The following is a 19278-nucleotide window of genomic DNA, read 5'->3' on the forward strand; positions in this document are numbered from 1 at the left end:
GTATGTCAAAATGTAAGATACCAGAGGCTTCCACCTGTTAGTTTACTTTTGTGGAAGCAGGAACTTCGGCCACTCTGTGGATAAACCAGCACTTCTTAGGGCTGGGACCAATTACAAAGGCTGAATCAGACTTACACAAGCCCAACTACATCAACCAGCACACGCAAGTACACCACACAGAACATGGGGGCCACACTGAAGCAGTGCCAGGCACAGGTGTCCCTCCCATACAGCAGTCACAGAATGATGGCTGTGCAATGACAACTGAGCTCAGACATGCTAAGTGATGAATTACTATACAATAGTTTTAGCACTTATGATTTTGAGGGACTGTCTGAATTTTACATTTATGATAAAGAGCAGCCCTCTACTCCTCCTTCAAATTTCTATATCGGTTTAGTTAAAAAATATTCTTGGCTTGCAAGCCAAGCTGTTTTATTAAAAACTATCTGTTTTTTCAAATGCAGAAATAAACTGAAAGGGAAGGCTAAAATAAGACTGCAATCTTTTTAAATCTATTTCAAGTGTTTGTGTTGACCAAAACAGCCTCACTGTTCTCACTGACTTTGTAAGTAAATGTTATAAATTCAAACTTCTAAAATGAATTTATATAAATAAAAGAATGCTGTGGTCTAAATCAAGTTTGGTATATCATTTAATTTGGGGGAAAAAAGGATTTGCTGTTTAAAGTAAAAAGGCTGTGGGAAGATATAGAAGAATCAAGAATAACAGCACATGTTAAAGTAACTCACTGCCAAAAAATAAAAATAAACATAAATCAAGAAGTATCTGTTGAACTAAAATCAGCTATTTAGTTAAAATAAATCAATAGTTCTTCTGGAGCCAAAATGGATTCCTAAAAATTAAGGACACATCTTGAAATCACACCTCTCCACAACTTTTTCTTGTGTTGAAGCATTTTAGAGTAGATCCTAGAAAAAACCTGAGCTCATCACATCCAGGCAATCAACCACCAACATTTACTTATACTGGTTCTTGAGGTAGAGGTTTGTGAAATTAATGACAATCTCCTAAAAGAGCTGGATGCGGTAGCTGGAGCCCATAACCCCAGTGCTTTTTGGGAGGCCAAGGCCAGGCGATTGCTTGAGGCCAGAAGTTCAACACCAGACTAGGCAACATAGGAAGAGCCCGTCTCTACAAAAAAATAAAAAATAAGCCAGGAGTGGTGACACATGCCTGTAAGTCCCAGCTGCTTAGGAGGCAAGGCAGGAGGATGGCTTGAGCCCAGGAGTTCGGGGTTACGATGAACTATGACTGTGCCACTGCACTTCAGTCTGGGCAACAAGCAAGACCCAATCTCTATTAAAAAAAAAAAAAAAAAAAACTTCCAAAAGAATCCAACTCTATCCTTCATTCCCAGTCCCATCTACTCCACACTCCCTGCCCCAAGCCAAGAAGCTAAGGGTCCTGTGGAAAGCGTAAAGACAGAAGAAATACCCATAAGAATCCCAAATGGATGCTCCCATCAAATAATGGTTACATAAAAGAACTCCAAAAGCTAGCCAGGTATTTCTCAACAAGAACAAATAATGTGCTATTCCCATTTTCAATCACTTCTATAATTAAACAATAATACCTGCCTCACAGGGTGTATGAGGATCAAATGAGGTGATCTGTGTAAAACTGCTGCATAAATTGTAGGAATTATCTAATCTGGAGTTATGGCTGCTCTCGTTTCTATTTGTTCTCAGATACCAAATGAAAACAGACCAAACAACAGAAGTGGTCAGGCCTGCTTTGAAACTAGAGACACATGCCTTGAGGCTTAGGGGCTTTGTCCCAATCATATCTTGTAGGTCTCTTCAGACTAGATTTCAAAATGAAACTACACAAATTTACAGGGGGATAAAAGGAGGCTGCGAATTTGCCAAGGTCAGACAATCAGAACAGAGGTAGAAAGATATAAAGGATATGTTCAAGATCTACAAATAGTTAAAGGATACTGGAGAATTCCCTCGCCCCCTTTTGGCAAGAAGGCCACTGGAACCTTCTTGCCAGCTGTTTTAATCAAGTGTTGAAGCCAGAATCCAGACTGTGTTAAATTATGGAATTAATGGCGGCCAGGCATGGTGGCTCTCGCCTGTAATCCTAGCACTCTGGGAGGCCGAGGCGGGTGGATTGCTGGAGGTCAGGAGTTCAAAACCAGCCTGAGTGAGACCTCGTCTCTACTAAAAATAGAAAGAATTTAATTGACCAATTAAAAATATAAGGCCGAGGCGGGCGGATTGCTCAAGGTCAGGAGTTCAAAACCAGCCTGAGCGAGACCCCGTTTCTACCATAAAAATAGAAAGAAATTAATTGGCCAACTAATATATATAATATAAAAATCAGCCGGGCATGGTGGCGCATGCCTGTAGTCCCAGCTACTTGGGAGGCTGAGGCGGTAGGATCGCGTGAGCCCAGGAGACTGAGGTTGCTGTGAGCTAGGCTGATGCCACAGCACTCACTCTAGCCTGGGCAACAAAGTGAAATTCTGTCTCAAAAAAAAAAAAAAACACACATTTAAAAATAAAATAAAGGATTAATGGCAACTAAGACAGTAGTAATACTACATGCAGACCACATTTTCAGGTAATAAAAGGGAAAAAAACAAGTGCCAATGTATGGTGGGGAGAGAAGGCCTCAATTGCCAAAGGCCATTCAAACTGACTAATTTATGAAGAACTACACTGACTAATTTATGAAGAACACTCAGATATTTATATTTCTGACTGCTTCCCATCTTGTGCTTGGGACTTAAGCCTCAAATTTTAATAAACTAATGAAAGATTAGTTTAAAGATAAGTGAGACACATTCACACACAAAAATTCCAGTTGGATTATAGATACAAAATGTGAAAGGTAAAATAAAGGTTCTAGAAAATAATACAGGGTACTCACAAGTTAGAGAGACAAAAAAGAAAAAAAAAAAAAAGAAAATAATACAGGAGAATATCATCATGACCTGGGGTAGAGAAAAATGTATTAAACAGGACACATAAAGCACTAAACATAAAGGAAAAGACTGATAAATTGGAATATTCATCAGATAACTGACAGAACTATCGGAGTACAAAATAACTTCTACAAATCAGTAAAGAAAAGACAAATGACTCAGGTTTTTGGACAGGCAAATGGTTACCTTATAAAAGAATGTATATAAAAGGCCTATAAACAAGTGCTAAACCTCATTAGTCATAAGGGAAATACTAAAAACAAGATAGTGCTACACTGCCACTCTAACAAGTACAATTAAAGAGACTGACAACAGCAAGTGTTGGTGAAGACACTAAGCAACTAGAACATGCATACACTGCTGGTGGGAGCATACACTGACATAACCACTTTGGAAAACTGTTTGGCAGCTAAACATATGCATATCTTATAACCCTGCACTTCTATTCCTTAATATATTCCCAAGAGAAATCTGTACATATTTACCAAAAGAAAGGCACACAATTGTTCACAGCACCATTATACGTAATATCCAAAAAGTTGAAAGAACCCAAATAGGGAGATTCATACAGGAGATTATCATAAGACAACAGAAACGAATACTGCTATGTGCAATAACATAGCTGAATTTCAACAAACACAATGTTGAGTGAAAGAAACCAAAACACATCCTTCCATTACTCATTTTATATTAATCTTTAAAAACAAGCAAAACTAATCTATGGTGTTATAATCAGACTTTGGGGGCCAGTTTCTGGAATTCTGGTAATATTCTTAATTTGAGTGTTAGTTACACAAGGATGATGACTTTACCTTACAATGTGTGCCCTTCCCCTGTAAGTATATATACAAATTTTTAAAATGTAATGTTATGCTCATTTTTAAAATTCAGCTTGGTATTTTCAGATTCTGAGTTTAGAAATTGTGTTTTTTGGGCTGGGTACAGTGGCTCACACCTGTAATCCCAGCACTTTAGAAAGCTGAGATGAGAGGACTGCTTGAAGCCAGGAGTTCTAAATCAGCCTGAACAATATAGCATGCCCCCATCTCTGACAAAAAAAATTTTTTTAATTAATAGGGTATGGTGGCACACGTCTATAGTCCCAGCTACTCAAGAGGCTGAGGAGGCAGGATCGCCTGAGCCCAGGAGTCCGAAGCTGCAGAGAGCTATAATCACACCACTACACTCTAGCCTGGGTGACAGAGTGAGACTCTGGCTCAAAAAAAAGAAAAAAAGAAATTGTGTTTTTCCTCTATTAGCACAACTATTCAGAGCCATTTGGCGATCTGCAGCAAACCCGCAGATAAAATCTAAGCATGAGACTCTTAGATTCAAACCATCACTTATTGGGCCGGATGAGGTAGCTCACACCTGTAATGCTAGCACTCTGGGAGGCCAAGGCGGGAGGATCACTTGAGCTCAGGAGTTCGGGACCAGCCTGAGCAAGAGTGAGACCCATCACTACTAAAAATAGAAAAAAATTAGCCAGGCAACTAAAAATGGAGAAAATTAGCCAGGCATGGTGGCACGTGTCTCAAAAAAAAAAAAAGCAAAAAAAAAAGACAAACCACCACTTATTTATCTTCAGATCTGTCAAGGGTAGCAAACATGAGGTAGTACAACCCCATAAGCCTATGCTTCCCCAACAGTTACTTGGCTCACCTCAATAGCAAATGGCATATAGACTTAAAATTTAAATCTTTAGGCAGGATGATGAATTAAGCTTGGCTCAGAATATACCCTTGAGAGCTATGTATATATCTGAAACAAACCAAAGTTTTCTATTCCAGAAACAGTTAAGCTTATCAACTGCAAAGTTGATAAGCTTTCAACTGTGCCTGCCTTGACTGTATCTGCTCCTTCTATGCACTGTTCGCGGGTCAGCAATTCAGAGACCTATGCTACTCACTCACTTATTAAGGAACTACTAAGGAACCAAGACCCATAATCACTTAATAAATTACAAGAAAAATGTGAAAGAAAGGGAAGGGCCACATACTTTGAAATTTTCTTTGATTCTTCCCCACAGTCTCTATGCCCACCACAGATGTCACCAAGCCTGCTGGCTGCTGCTTCACACCGTTTCCAAGCCCTAACCATCTCCTGCTTGCACTGCCATGATTCACCTGGTCCCCTTGACGCCAGCTTTTCCAATTCCAATACCGTCTGTACTTCACCACCAGGTAAACTCTCCTGAAGGTTTTCTACCCCAATTATTCTAAACCTAACTTTAAACCAGGACCCACTAAGAAACTCAGCTATTTGATCGACAAACGGGAACTCAATACTCAATAAATAAGTAACTGATATTGCTTAAATTAAGCCCTTGAGATACAAAGACAAGTAAGATGGCCTCTTGACTTCAAAGAACTGGATGGAGGTGGCCCAGGGGGAGAGAGGGCAGAACCTATGAATAAAAAGTAGATTATGATGGTTTACACCCTTCAGGAGTGGCACAGGAATTAACAGCCTCAGGAGACCAAAGAGAGTACTAACTCTGAAGGAGAGCTTCACAGGGATGATGACATTATTTGGGGTTTTGAAGAATGCAGGAGTTTATTAGGAAGAAAAGGAGGAGGAAAGCATGCCTGACTCAACATTACTCACCACAGGACACCATTACTCTAGTCTGAACACCCATGGTCTCATATAAGTAAATGCCTAGTCCTATCCTGTATTTGCTGCTGGGTCTGCAATTTATACTTTAACTTTCATGAAATTTCCTATAAAGATTACAACGTAGATCCCTTCTTTGTTTTCATCTTCTTTGTCTTATAATCAGTCCCACAGAGTTTTGCCCGCAGTACTGTCATTTCAGAATGCCAAAATAGTTAAAGAATGTAGGCTCTAGGGTCAGGTTCCAAATGCACCTCAACCTTAGCCCAGTTATTTAATCTATCCACTTTTTCCTCCTATGTAAAACTGGATATATTAAGAGTACCTAACATACTGGGTTGTTCTGAGGATTAAACAAAATGTAAAGCACATAGTAAAAACAATGCCAGGCATAAAGTTAAGGACTGAAGTCACAGCCATCACTGTTAATACATCACAGGTAAATTAGGCTTCTCTAACTACAACATACGCTAATCTGGAAAGAGACTCTACCTAATATGTTTGTATTTTCTATAACATCCAGCATGGACTGGTGCTCAGATATTTTACGGAACAAATTCAGGAAAGTAAAAGGAACAAGAAGACTATTGGTTTCACTTTTAGTTTCTCAACAATACTGGTAATTCCTCTGAATTTAAGACAAAACCAGGCACAGTGATCCATGCCTATAATCCTAGTCCTTTGGGAGGCCAGGCAGGAGGAATGCTTGAGGCGAGGAGTTCAGGACTAGCCTGGGCAAAAGAGCAAGGTTCCCATCTCTACCAAAAAAATAGAAAAATTAGCCAGGCACAGTAACACAGGCCTGTACATAGGCTGGGCGCGGTGGATTACGCCCATAATCCTAGTACTTTGATAGGCTAAGGCAGAAGGACTCCTTCAGCCCAGGAGTCTGAGGTTGCAGTGAGCCATGATAACACCACTGCACCCTAGCCTCGGCAACAGAGTGAAACCCTATTTAAAAAAAAAAAGGAGGAGACATAATTTATTTTTAAAAACACTGAGACTGACCGGTGGATAACATTGTATTTTGTCCCTTAAGATAAGGTACTTAGATGATGATTTTCTTAAACCCTGATTAAATCTGTAACGTTTTGCCTGTAGGCCTCTAAAACAACCCCCTCTAGGCCGGGTGCGGTGGCTCAAGCCTATAATCCCAGCACTCTGGGAGGCTGGGATGGGAGGATCGCTCAAGGTCAGGAGTTCAAAAGCAGCCTGAGCAAGAGGGAGAACTCGTCTCTACTAAAACTACAAAGAAGTTGACTAGCAAACTAAAAATATATAGAGAAAAAATTAGCCAGACATGGTGGTGCATGCCTGTAGTCCCAGCTACTGGGAGGCTGAGGCAGAAGGATTGCTTCAGCCCAGGAGTTGGAGGTTGCTGTGAGCTAGGCTGACTCCACAGCACTCTAGCCCAGGCAAAAGAGTGAGACTGTCTCAAAAAAATAAAAATAAAAATAAATTAAAACAACCCCGTCTACAACATAATCATTTCACAAACTTAGTACTGGGGAAAAAAAAAAAAAGACTTTTTTTTTAAAGCTATTTGCTACCTTTTCCAAGAGCCACACACTGTATATCCTACTAGGAGGTTAATTATAACAGCTTTCTGTATTCAGGTACCTCCTTGGTAGCAAACCTAAACAAAATGAGGACTAGTGTCCCAGAGTCCCATACAAATATTCCAGTGGCATGTCTAGAACAATTTTATTACTCCACTTGCTTGTAATATAAAGAAAGTTTCCGAGAAAAGTGATTCTATCCTTGCTGCCAACCAAGGTGAAAAGTACACAAAACATACCTGCTGTGTTACAACAGATGCCATCAGCAAAGAAATTCAATCTCGTGTAAACTCTCTCTGAGAGCTTACAGGATTACCATAGATGTCTGACTCTCAAGTGAACACTCTCACTTCCCTACACCCTTTACCACTCCAAAAAAAAAAAAAAAGATGAGGAAAAAAATCTCTTTGACCAGTATGAAATGAAATAACACTACCTATTCCCCTCCTGAAGTAACTCAGCTCAAAAAGCTAGAAAGCAGGAAACCACATCATGGAAGTCCAGCCAGGAGAACGACAAACAGAACTAGTCTTCCTTCACCTCTCCTGTCACTGTTCTTTTGTGTCTCAGTCTACAGATACTTTTCTCTTAAAAACTAACACATCACATTGAATCGGAAATCTCAATTTCTCTGTAAGCAAACTGGTGAAACCAGCTGACCCTCAGAAGTCTAGCAGTCAGAGGGGCAGTGACTTCGGTGACTTGCTCGAAGACTTGTAGCTAGGCAGTGGCACACCAGGTCTCCTGATTCTCAGTCCCATGCGCACACGTTGAGTTTGTTTCCTCAGCCTGTTTGTGATAGAGGGGTAAAGACAAAGCTAAGCAGAGGGGGACTAGGAATACAAGTAAATATGGATGTAAATAATTCTAAAAATTGTGTACAAAAGTTGCAGAGAAAAAAAAGTCTTCTACTGAAGCAGAAAAACAGAGAGCCACAGCATGATACTAGATATTAAGGCCAGGACAGCTGCACTCACCACTTTATTAACACATGTCTGAAATTAACAAAGTTATGCCTTTGCATCAGAAGGGCTTCTTATTGTCTTGCCCATGGTTTAAATCTCAATAATATTTGCCCTTTGGGAATAACTTTGCACAATGTCTTCTTGCAGAAAATTAATATCTGATTAAAACACATGCTCCTCCAGCTGCCTCTAAACATAATTCTAGTCAAAAAAAGCACTTTTCTGCTTTAATTTAAAACTACCATAAAGCTGGTCAATGACAGAAAATTCCTCTAACATTTATTGGCTTTGCACAAAGTGCCCACTCTCTCTGTCTCTTCCATGAACAAAAGGAATCTGATTACTGCAGAGGACCATGAGTTAGAAGCAGGATGACTGCCAGGCATCTGGGCCAGAAAGCTCAACTGGTCCCACTGTGGTAATGACAAGGTGGAGGCAGCATATTCTGTCCCCATGGGGACCAATTAGAAGAAACATCTTTGTATACAGAGAACAGTAGGTTTTACGCTAGGATAAGCTATCCATGTATTACTAGACAGTACATAAAAACAAGTGTAACCAATTAGATTCCAAGGGACAGGTACACTGCTTTCAAAAAATTAAAACAAATCTAAAGGAGACTAAAGAGTTACGACACGTAAATGCTACACCTGATCCTAGACTGGGTCCTGTACTAGAAGGGGAAAATTGCTATAAAAGGCATGATTGGACCAACTAACAAAATTGGAATACAGGTACTAGATTAAAGTACTGAATCAATGTTATATTAACTGAAGTTGATGACTGTACCATGATTATGTGTGTAGAAAAATATCCCTATTAGGAAATACACTATATAGGGGCAACAGGCCACAACAAAGGCAACTAACTCTTAAATAGTTTAGGAATAAAATATGGGTGTCAACTGTGAAAGCTTATGTAGGTATGTATGTGCCCGCTTATATATACAGTGAGAGCGAGGAAGAGAGCAAGCACATGCAAGAGCATAAATAATAAAGCAAACAGGGCAAAATGTTAACAATAAGTGAGTTTGGGTAAAGGGTCTAAGAATGTTCTTTGCAATCTTGTAATCTTCCCATCAGTTTGAAGTCATTTCCAAATAGCAAGTTTTCTGAAATATCATCTCTTGGCTGGGACCCTCCACCTTGCTCCTCACTGCTCCCAGCTAGCTGGGCGACTGGGAAAGAGAAAGTGAGAAACGGAAACACTAGGAGGGACATTACTTTATCCTCTCAGATCCCAGTTTTATTTTCACCACTGTTTTTGAAAAAGGATGTTACACAGACTAAACATTAAAAATTTTGCCTCTACTGATCAGGCAACAATCATATCCCCTAGGAGCTAAAATACATGTATTTTATATACTTATTTACTTATATTCTAGTCAGAAGGCTTTAATTAGACATCCAAAAAAGTAAATTATAACAATATTCTGTAAGAAACTGTCTAAAATAAACGAGTAATACAGCCAAGAATATGCTCTCTCTTCACAATTCCATCTGCTTCTCTTTCCCAGGTACATATCCCAGGAGGATGAATGTTTATATCCGCCTGCCTAGTCATAGTCAATTAAACTCCAAAGATACTGAGCACATTAACACAAGGCATGCTACCAAGAAATCCTAAAACAAGATCACAGAATCTTAAGATAGAAATAAACAAACTCCAGAGAACAACAAGTCCAATCTCATTTTACAGATGAGGAAAGCGAAGCTCAGAGAGTGTCTTGACCAAAGTCAAGTTATGGGTCAGGTCAAGACACGGGGCGGGTCAGAGCTCTTTCCCAGTGTTAGTCCCTCCACTCCTGAACCACCACAGAGCCTTCTGTTCTAAGGGTTTCAAGGAGGATGAATGGGCTGGCCTTACCTGGCACTGGATGACATCAGGTAATGAATAAGTGTGATGTTGACAGACCACTATAAAAGCACGCTGCAAATCTAAAATCACAATTAACAATACCCCTCATATGTGAAAATTTTCATTTCAGCTGCTGTTACCACCGGTACTGTTTAAGAGTGAGTCTCTTTCGTAAAACCTACACCACCTTCATCCTGAATTATTCACAGACAGACCTGGCACTTTAAGTAACAGTTAAAATAACACTTGTTTGATTTTGGCAAAAATCTTCAGCCTGTATTACAGACTACTGGGACTTGGGATAGCGTAATTACTTCCTTTCTCCCCTCCAGGTTCCATCCAGTTGCCATAGTCTCTGGAAACCAAATGCAGATCAAAGCCTAAAGTCCTCTTCACCACTAGCAAAGCTGCAATGCCTCCTCCTTCCCATTCTGCATTTGCCCCCAGGCCTAGGGAGAAAGTTCTAGTCACAAAAGGGAGGTAGGACACAGCTAAGGACAAGCTTCTCTGAAGAGTAAGAAGGTGAGAGAGTTCAAGCACAAAGCTAGGCAGTGTTCTGATGCAATGACCTCATACTCGGTAGATGAGAGCCAACGGTGTGAAGCTCTCCCCAGTGCAACAATCAAACAAATCACTCCTGTGGAAAGGAAGAAATGAGCAGTTGGGAATAAGCCAAATAGAATGTGCTTCAGTACTGCTACGACTCTGGGGTACAGATAACAATGCCCTGAATGGAGGCCAAAGCAAGAATGAGGAGACAGAGAAAGGATGCCCTCTATACAACAAAACTAACAGGCTTCTTGGGAACCAGTGCTACCACTGAGAGAGGTACATGGACAAGTATGGTAGGCTCTACTAAGTATAACTTGTGTAACTTTGGGCAAATCCTGCAATCTCCTCAAGCATCCCTGGTATTGAAAGCAAGCAGCTGTGTATACTATGTGGTTATAACACACTATGCAAGTGTGGGCTAATATAATCATCTCTACCTCACTACAGGCTTCTCTTACACAAACTACATGTATGGGTTTTTATAAAAGCAAATTCCCTAAGTTGTCACCAGCTTGTCCTTCTAAGTACACCCAGTGCCACCTTAATACTTTAATTTTTAATTCATCTTCAATCACATTCCTCAAAGTCTCTCAAACTATCATTACCAATTGCCAAAGAGTACTTAAGTATCCCACAAAATACAGATAGCTGTGCTCATGGGAGCAGCTGCTGGGGGACCTGTTACAGCATTACACTACACAGGAAGTGTGAGGGTGCTGCACAAGTAGAGATCTGTGCCAGTAGGAAGTTACTCTTCCTGGCCAGGGGGATCTAAATGCTCCTCCCATTACCATAGCTGACTATGGTCCACAAAGGAAGAAGATGCTGCATAGTAACTCTCTGCCCTGGGTTCTCTGCCCTGGGTAACTCACGTGCTCTGGGTTCTGCACAGGACTACTAGTCACTGCAATTTTGTTCAGTTTTACTTTCAATAATATGCTTTAAAACTATGGTCTTTAAAAAGCTGTAACTTACACAATTTTGGAACTATACACGGTTCCCTTCCTCCACACCATTCACTGCATTAGAAAAGCAAAACAGTGGCAGCAGTGGCTGCAGTGAGAATAGGAAAGCAGACAGCACTCTTTTTTGTGGAGGGAGGAGGGATGCACTGCACAGGAGAAAGGAAACAAGTACTTAGCTCCTGTCCAATTACCAAATCCTGCCAGGGACCCTGGCCTTGCTCACATCCCTGGGTAAAGAAGGATGACTCTACATGCAGTTTTCTATCAGCCTCGAACCCCACACCACAAGCATAATTAGCTTGGGTGAGGGGCAGGTGTCACTCTTCCCGCAGTTCTCAACAGATCCTGCTAGAACATGGGGAAGGAGAAGAAGAGAGGTAAAGACAACATGCTGCCTTAATTCAGTTCCTATCCCAGCTCTGCTCTGTCACCAGGGGAACCACACCATTCCACCTGGGCCCTCCCACTCCCAACAGGTGACTGGGTACTGGTGGTCTTGCGAATGACTTCACTGAAGGGTGGGCTCTGAAGTAAGGGCAGATCTGCATCGGATTGTGACTTCCTCACTTACTAATCAGCACCGCCTAGGGCAAATTACTTAACCTCTCTGACCTAAGTTTTTTCACTTGCAAAATGAACCTACAACAGTACTCCCTCTCACCAGGTAATGGTGAGAATGAAATGACATCAATGTATGTAAATCCTCAGCACCCTTAACCATAAATGAGCAAAACTATTTCACTGCATGTCACTGGTGAGGCAATAACTCTTAAAAAAAAAATGAAGAAACAAAATAAACAAAAATCCTACATAACAAGCCAACTAAATGCTCAAAAAAAGCCTAAGAATGCCAAATGCCTTTACTTTCATTTTTATACAGATCACCTACCAGTGCTTACAAATGTAAGAATGACACAACAGTGTCCTCTAGTCTTCCACGTGTATTTAGGACTAGATCCATGACTCTTGCAGCAAAAGTTGTTCCTTTTTTATTTGTTTTTCTTTCTTTCTGAGGCTTGTTTTTTTTTTTTTTTTTTTAGGCAGAGTCTTGCTCTGTTGCCCAGGCTAGAGGCATCAGCCTAGCTCACAGCAACCTCAAACTCCTGGGCTCAAGCGATCTTCTTGCCTCAGCCTCCCGAGTAGCTGGGACTACAGTCCTACAGGCGCATGCCACCACATCCAGCTAATTTTTCCTATTTTTAGTAGAGAAAGGGGTCTTGCTCTTCCTCAGGCTGGTCTCAAACTCCAGCCTCGACCACCATGTAAGGAATGGACATTACTAACTCCTTTAGTCCTTGCAGCAATCCCATTGTACAGATGAGTCCACACATTTAGCTAAGTGGCAGATCCAGGCTTCAAACAAACTCATGCTCTTAAACATGAGGTTATCCTGTTTTTCAGATACCTAGGAATGTATATGAATCACTCAACACTGGAAGTGCACTCCTTACTGAATACTTGCTCCAAACATCTCCCGTCCTGTGCTTACTTTACTCATAAAGACTGTTAAAATAAAATGTATTCGGCTACTGCCAACTTGGGAACTGAGTTATCCACAATCCAAGCCCTGATCCTTGACTTTGCTGATCACAACCTCCTTCCTTCCCTGCTTCCACCCCCAGGGATCAGGCTCTGGGAAAATGATAAGACTAATAAAAACAAGACATTGACTTGTCTACCCATGAATTTACCCTGAAAGTGTTACTTGGTTCAATAAATGAAATCATCCATCTATACCAAGCACTCCATCTCAGTGGGTGTCTGATCAAACTCTGAAAGCCTCATTCCCATTTTGGAAAAAATTCTACCTGAAGAATGAAACCCACTCACCTAAAAACACACCACTTCCTACACCCAGAGATCCCTGTGAAAATGTGCAACACTGAGAAAGAGATGCCTGGAACCCTCTCTGCTTGTCCTTATTATCCCAATACCACTCTGGTTCTTAAGCAAAAATCCATACCTAAGAACTTGTGTATTAGATACTGTCACAAACAAAACTTATTTGCTTTTTAGGTTGGCTACTTTTTGATGATACGGAGATAAAAATACCTTACTGGCAAGTTCTCCAAATTACACTCCAAAAAAGGGTTAATGTCTAGAAGTTCCCTATGTATTCCCAGCCATAGAACATGCTGTCATTCATTGGCTTTCACTCTGCAAGCACCATACTTTTCCTGGCTTTGTCCCTATTTTAAGTTCCATCCCACCCCAATGTCTATAGCTCTCTATCGGCTGACAATAATTGTACACTATTTCTTCCTAATGGATAGAGTATGGAGCATCCTGACCAATTAAATATGCTGAATTCAAGACTGTTGCCATAAATGAATTGTCAATTTTTAAAATACAATACATAGATTCAATTCAAACTTCACTTAATCTAACTCATGTTTTTTTAATGCTTTAGAAGATATTAAGGGGCCATATCTTATATGATTTCATTTGTAGGAAATATCCAGAATAAGCAGATCCATATAGACAGAAAACAGATGTGTGGTTGCCAGGGGATGGGGGAGGGGAAAATGGGTAGTGACTGCTGAGTGGGTACAGGTTTCCTTTAGAATGATGAAAACGCCTGAAACTAAGTGGTGATGGTTACACAACATGGTGAATATATTGGTGAATGTCACCAAACTGTATATTTTAAAATGGCAAGTTTTATGTTATTATATTTTACTACAATAAAGAAAAGTAACCATCTTAAGAGTGTAAAAAATAAAAATATGTTAAGGTACCATTTCTAATACCTTAAAATAAGTATAAGGGATATTTAAGTAAATAATAAGTAAGCATAAGGGATTTGTCTCCCATAAATGGACAAAAATATAATCTAACTTGGTGATAACTTCTCCTATACACACAAAAAAAAGATATTGAGGAATAATGAGAAGTCATTTTTTAACCTATTAAATCAAGAATAATTTTCTTAAGATTACACAAAGCTGATGAGTATATTTATCCACAGCTGGTGGGAAGAATAAGCTGGTATAACCTTTCTGGAAAACATGTGATGAAGTGCTTTAAAAATGTTCAGACTAAATCTAAAACTATTCTAAGATAAAAGGTTTCTAAAAAAGAAAAGAGAAAAAAGAATCTTCATACCCTTAGGCCTTTCTGGGAATCTATCCTAAGGCAATTTTCTAAAATGCACAAAAAGCTTTCTGCAAAGACATTAATCACATATTATTTACCATGGCAAAAAATGAAACAATCTAATTGCTTAAGAATCCATGCAATGCAATATTATACAGCCATTGTAAATATTTATGAAGTATTTAATGATTTGAAAAACCACTTAAGCTATAATGTTAAGTGGAAAGGGTAGAAGAAAAAGGTGCATTTTCAGTGTAATCTCAACTATACTGTAAAAGTAAATTGGAAAAATGACTATAAGGAAGCAAACCAAAATGTCTTTAAAGGTTGAATCAAATGGTGGTAATTTTTTGTCTGTTTTAGTAGTTATCAAATAATCTACAGAGTTCAAAATACTTTTTGCAATCAGAATAACTAAGCAAAATCAAGAGATTTTGTGATTCTATAGTAGCATCAGTACCTACTTTGATTGCCAACTGGTACTAGAATAAAAAAGGTGCAGAAATTGAGCTAAATTACTGGTCACTAACATTGGAAGGGTTGGCTACCATAATTTCGGGGTTTTTTTTAATATATCTCCATGCAAGAAGAACATACAGAAACTCTCTGTACTATTTCTTCAACTCTTCTGCAAGTCTTAGATTATCTCAAAATAAGATGTTTAAAATAAATAAATCTATGATAGAACACTTAATTTGTCTTTCTCTAACAAGAGAATGAAGAATGCAGATGAATAATTTCCTGGGAAATAATAAAGCACATGGCTCCTTTCCTCAAAGCTGTTTTTCTGGAGCAGTTGCCTTCACAGAAATCACCTGAGCCGCCTGTTGGAAGCCTTACTCTTCAACATTTCAAAGCTTTCATCTTCACAAACTGACCTGACCCAACTCAGCCATTTCCCCCTTTAATGTGACTCTGTGGCTCCGTCTGCCCAAATGCCCTTCTGCTTCCCCACCTCATGCCCCAAATTCTCTGCCTAGTGACTTCCCTATGTCCGCTTTGAAACCCAACTTGGTCGTCACCTCACCTGGGAATCCTTCCCTGATACAACCCTCCCATCCCCAATTTAGCCAAGGGTTTTTTATTTTTTTAAGTACAGTTGTGCCTCTCACAAGGTTCCATTTCTGCACTTATCCAACACTGTAATCATTTGCTAACATGCATACGGTTAGAAACTCATCCAAGGTTAGAAAGTTCCAGAACTTCTATTCAACCATTTCCAACCTTACATTTAATAACTGTAGGCTATATGAGTTCCCAATTATTTTGCAACCCTGTTACAAATGATTCCCCAGATTCACCAATGCCTCCTCCTGATCATGACTTTCAGTTTCAGTAAAGAATCACAAATTATTCTTAATCATTTAAAACAGCTAAAAAAAAAAATTACCAATTACACACTTTCCAGTACATAGATTCATACCACAAGGATCTTTACAACTTTCTCTATTCAGCAATTTTTGCAATGGCCCAGTGTTCACTGTTTTAGGAACTGCTTTCAGCTGGGCCTGCTCCCCAGACAACTAGAGGCAACTCAAATCGTATCTTCTCAAAAATAACATATTATTTATCAAAGACTTTGAAGGCTACTGACAGTCAAAAACACAATGTTAAATATCAAGGGTCTACTGAATATCCCAATAAAAGCTGTCAACCCAAAACTCTTTCACTTTCAATCTATCCACTTATTGAGGTAGAAAGGAGGATTCTTTACTATTTCTCAAAATATTTTCTTGTATTTCTTTGAGGTCTTTTCAAATGCCTTCAAGTTTTTTTCTTTTCATAATAAGTCTCATTTACAGATACACCAGGATACGACGACTTTTCAGCATTAGTCACTTAACCACAGAGATACATACTGAGAAATGTGTCATCAGGCGACTGATTTCATTGTGTGATCAGAGTGCACTTACACGAGCCTAGATGGTTGAGCCGATACACACCTAGACTACACAGTACAGCCTACTGATCCTAGGCGACAAACCTGTACACTGTATTACTGTACTGAATACTGTAGGCAACTGTAACAATAAGTATTTATGTATCTAAATATATCTAAACATACAAAAGATACAGTAAAAATATAGTATTACAACCTTATTGGACCACCACCATAGAAGCAGTCCCCGTTGACCAAAAAGGTCATGATGTGGCACATGACTATATGTCTGTCCACAGAGCTCCAGAGACATAGACAAGACACCCCAAAAGTAAAATGAGATAAAGGTCACATTGTGCTCCTCAAATATAAGATATCTGCCTTGACCTTTCATTTTCTTGTGAAGACTGGGGAAAAGTTATGATAGATGGATAGATGGAATTATATTAATTTTTTTTCTCCTGTACCCTCTGACAGCAGATATATTTTTATTTTTTATTTTTCTGAGACAGAATCTTGCTTTGCTGCCCGGGCTAGAGTGCCGTGGCATCAGCCTAGCTCACAGCACCTCAAACTCCTGGGTTCAAGCAATCCTTCTGCCTCAGCCTCCAGAGTTGCTGGGACTGTTACAAGCATGCACCACAATGCCCAGTTAATTTTTTTTCTATATATTTTTAGTTTTCCAGCAAATTTCTTTCTATTTTTTAGTAGACATGGGGTCTCGCTCTTGCTCAGGCTGGTCTCAAACTCCTAAGCTCAAATGATCCACCAATCTATGCCTCCCAGAGTACTAGGATTACAGGCATGAACCACCGTACTGGGCTAGATTTTTAAATAAATGGTTAGGGTACAACCCAAAATTTTCAATAAATTTTAAGTTTACAGGGAACTGCTATGACCTATAGCCCCAGGATAGGTGCATTCCTTTAACCAAGTATGGGCTCTCTCTACCATCAGGGGAATTTTAGTTGAAAATCAGAGAAACCACAAGCATGACTAGTAGACTCTTCTGTGAAGCTAGTTCATAATAGCCTTTAACATTCTAAATTAACACTGTAGTTCACAAACCCAACTAACAGAACCAGCAACAATTAACAGGAAATCACTTCACTAAGAAAATTCCAAGCTTTCTGATAATGGAATTGCTTACCTAGAATTAAGCCTGTAGTTCTAAAAAATTCTTTTAGGAATGGGAAACCTGTGGCCTCAAGGCCACATGTGGCCCTCCAGATCCCCAAGTGCCACCCCTCAATCAAATCCAAATTTTACAGAACAAATTCTTTTAAATTTGTTATGTGAAGTTTGGATTCGGTCAAAAGGGCACACTCAAGAATCTAGAAGGCCACATGTGGCCCCAAGGCTGCAGGTTCCCCAGCCTACTAATCAGCAGCACGAAATGCAATCTTTTGCTCAATCAAAAGTGCACGCTATTCCAAACTTGATCAATTTCGTCAACATTCTACAATTACTCAGCCAAATCACATTAAAAAAAAAACTGGCCGGGCACGGTGGCTCACGCCTGTAATCCTAGCTCTCTGGGAGGCCGAGATGGGCAGATTGCTCAAGGTCAGGAGTTCGAAACCAGCCTGAGCAAGAGCAAGACCTCGTCTCTACTATAAGTAGAAAGAAATTAATTGGCCAACTAATATATAGAAAAAAAATTAGCCGGGCATGGTGGCGCATGCCTGTAGTCCCAGCTACTCAGGAGGCTGAGGCAGAAGGATTGCTTGAGCCCAGGAGTTTGAGGTTGCTGTGAGCTAGGCTGACGCCACGGCACTCACTCTAGCCTGGGCAACAAGTGAGACTCTGTCTCAAAAAAAAAAAAGAAAAAAAGAAAAAACTGTTGGTTTACCCAGTAGAAAAATGTACAAAGATCAAGAGAGCAACCTAGGAAAAAAATACATATGGCAATAAAATATCAAAAGATGTTCCACTTCACTCATAACTAAAGGATTGCACATGTCATTCCTGAAGTGCTGTTTTCACCTTTCACGTTAAAATTTTAACTGTGTCATCCACAAGGTGAGGAAACAGGAACTATCCCACCAGTAACAATGTAAACTGATAAAAACTTTTTGAAGGACTAGCACTATCTATAAAAATTTTTAAATGCACTTACCTGCTGCCCACAATTCTACTTCTAGAAATTTATCCTACACAAAGTATGCAAAGATATATTCAATTTGTTTATTGTGGTATCGATGGTAGCAAAAGCAAATACTGGAAATCTAAAATAACCAACGTTACAGAACTAGGTAAATACAGTAAAGTAGGCAGACCATGCTCCAGAGCAAATTGATAATGTCTCCTTTGGGTGGGGTGAGGTGACTCACACCAGTAATCCCAGCACTTTGGGAGGTAGGAGAAACATTTGAGCCCTGGAGTTCGAGGCTGCAGTGAGCTATGATGACACCACTGCACTCTAACCCAGGAAACAGAGCAAGATCCTGTCTCAAAAAAAGGAAAAAAGGTACGAACCATGAGTACTATACGCAGCCAGATTACCATCCATGGATAAGGACAACACAGAGACATTTTTAAACATGTAATTCAGGGAATATAGCAATCACAAACTCTTTTGGGGAAAAAAAAATCAGCAAATGAATGTTAAATGTATTAAAAGGATCAAAAGAATACTCAATCCCAGATGGTAGAACAGTGTCTACAAAATCAGAGGGAAAGAGAGTACAATCCAAGAACATTATACCTAGCCAAGAAGTCCTTCAAAATAAAAAGGCAAACATTCTTAATTTACCAAATAAGGACTCTTTTTAAAAATGGACAATAAAATCCAGCCAACAGGAAGATGAATCAAGGAATTCAACACAAAAAA

General features: G+C 39.6%; 1 protein-coding gene across 2 annotated transcripts in view; it reads right to left on the reverse strand.

Annotated features, from left to right (window-relative positions):
• Positions 1-19278, reverse strand: part of XPO6 (exportin 6) — a 104900-nt gene that overhangs the window by 73013 nt on the left and 12609 nt on the right. The gene's annotated exons all lie outside the window — the stretch shown is intronic.

This window comes from Microcebus murinus, chromosome 19 (assembly GCF_040939455.1).
Source record: "Microcebus murinus isolate Inina chromosome 19, M.murinus_Inina_mat1.0, whole genome shotgun sequence".
Classification (NCBI taxonomy): domain Eukaryota; kingdom Metazoa; phylum Chordata; class Mammalia; order Primates; family Cheirogaleidae; genus Microcebus; species Microcebus murinus.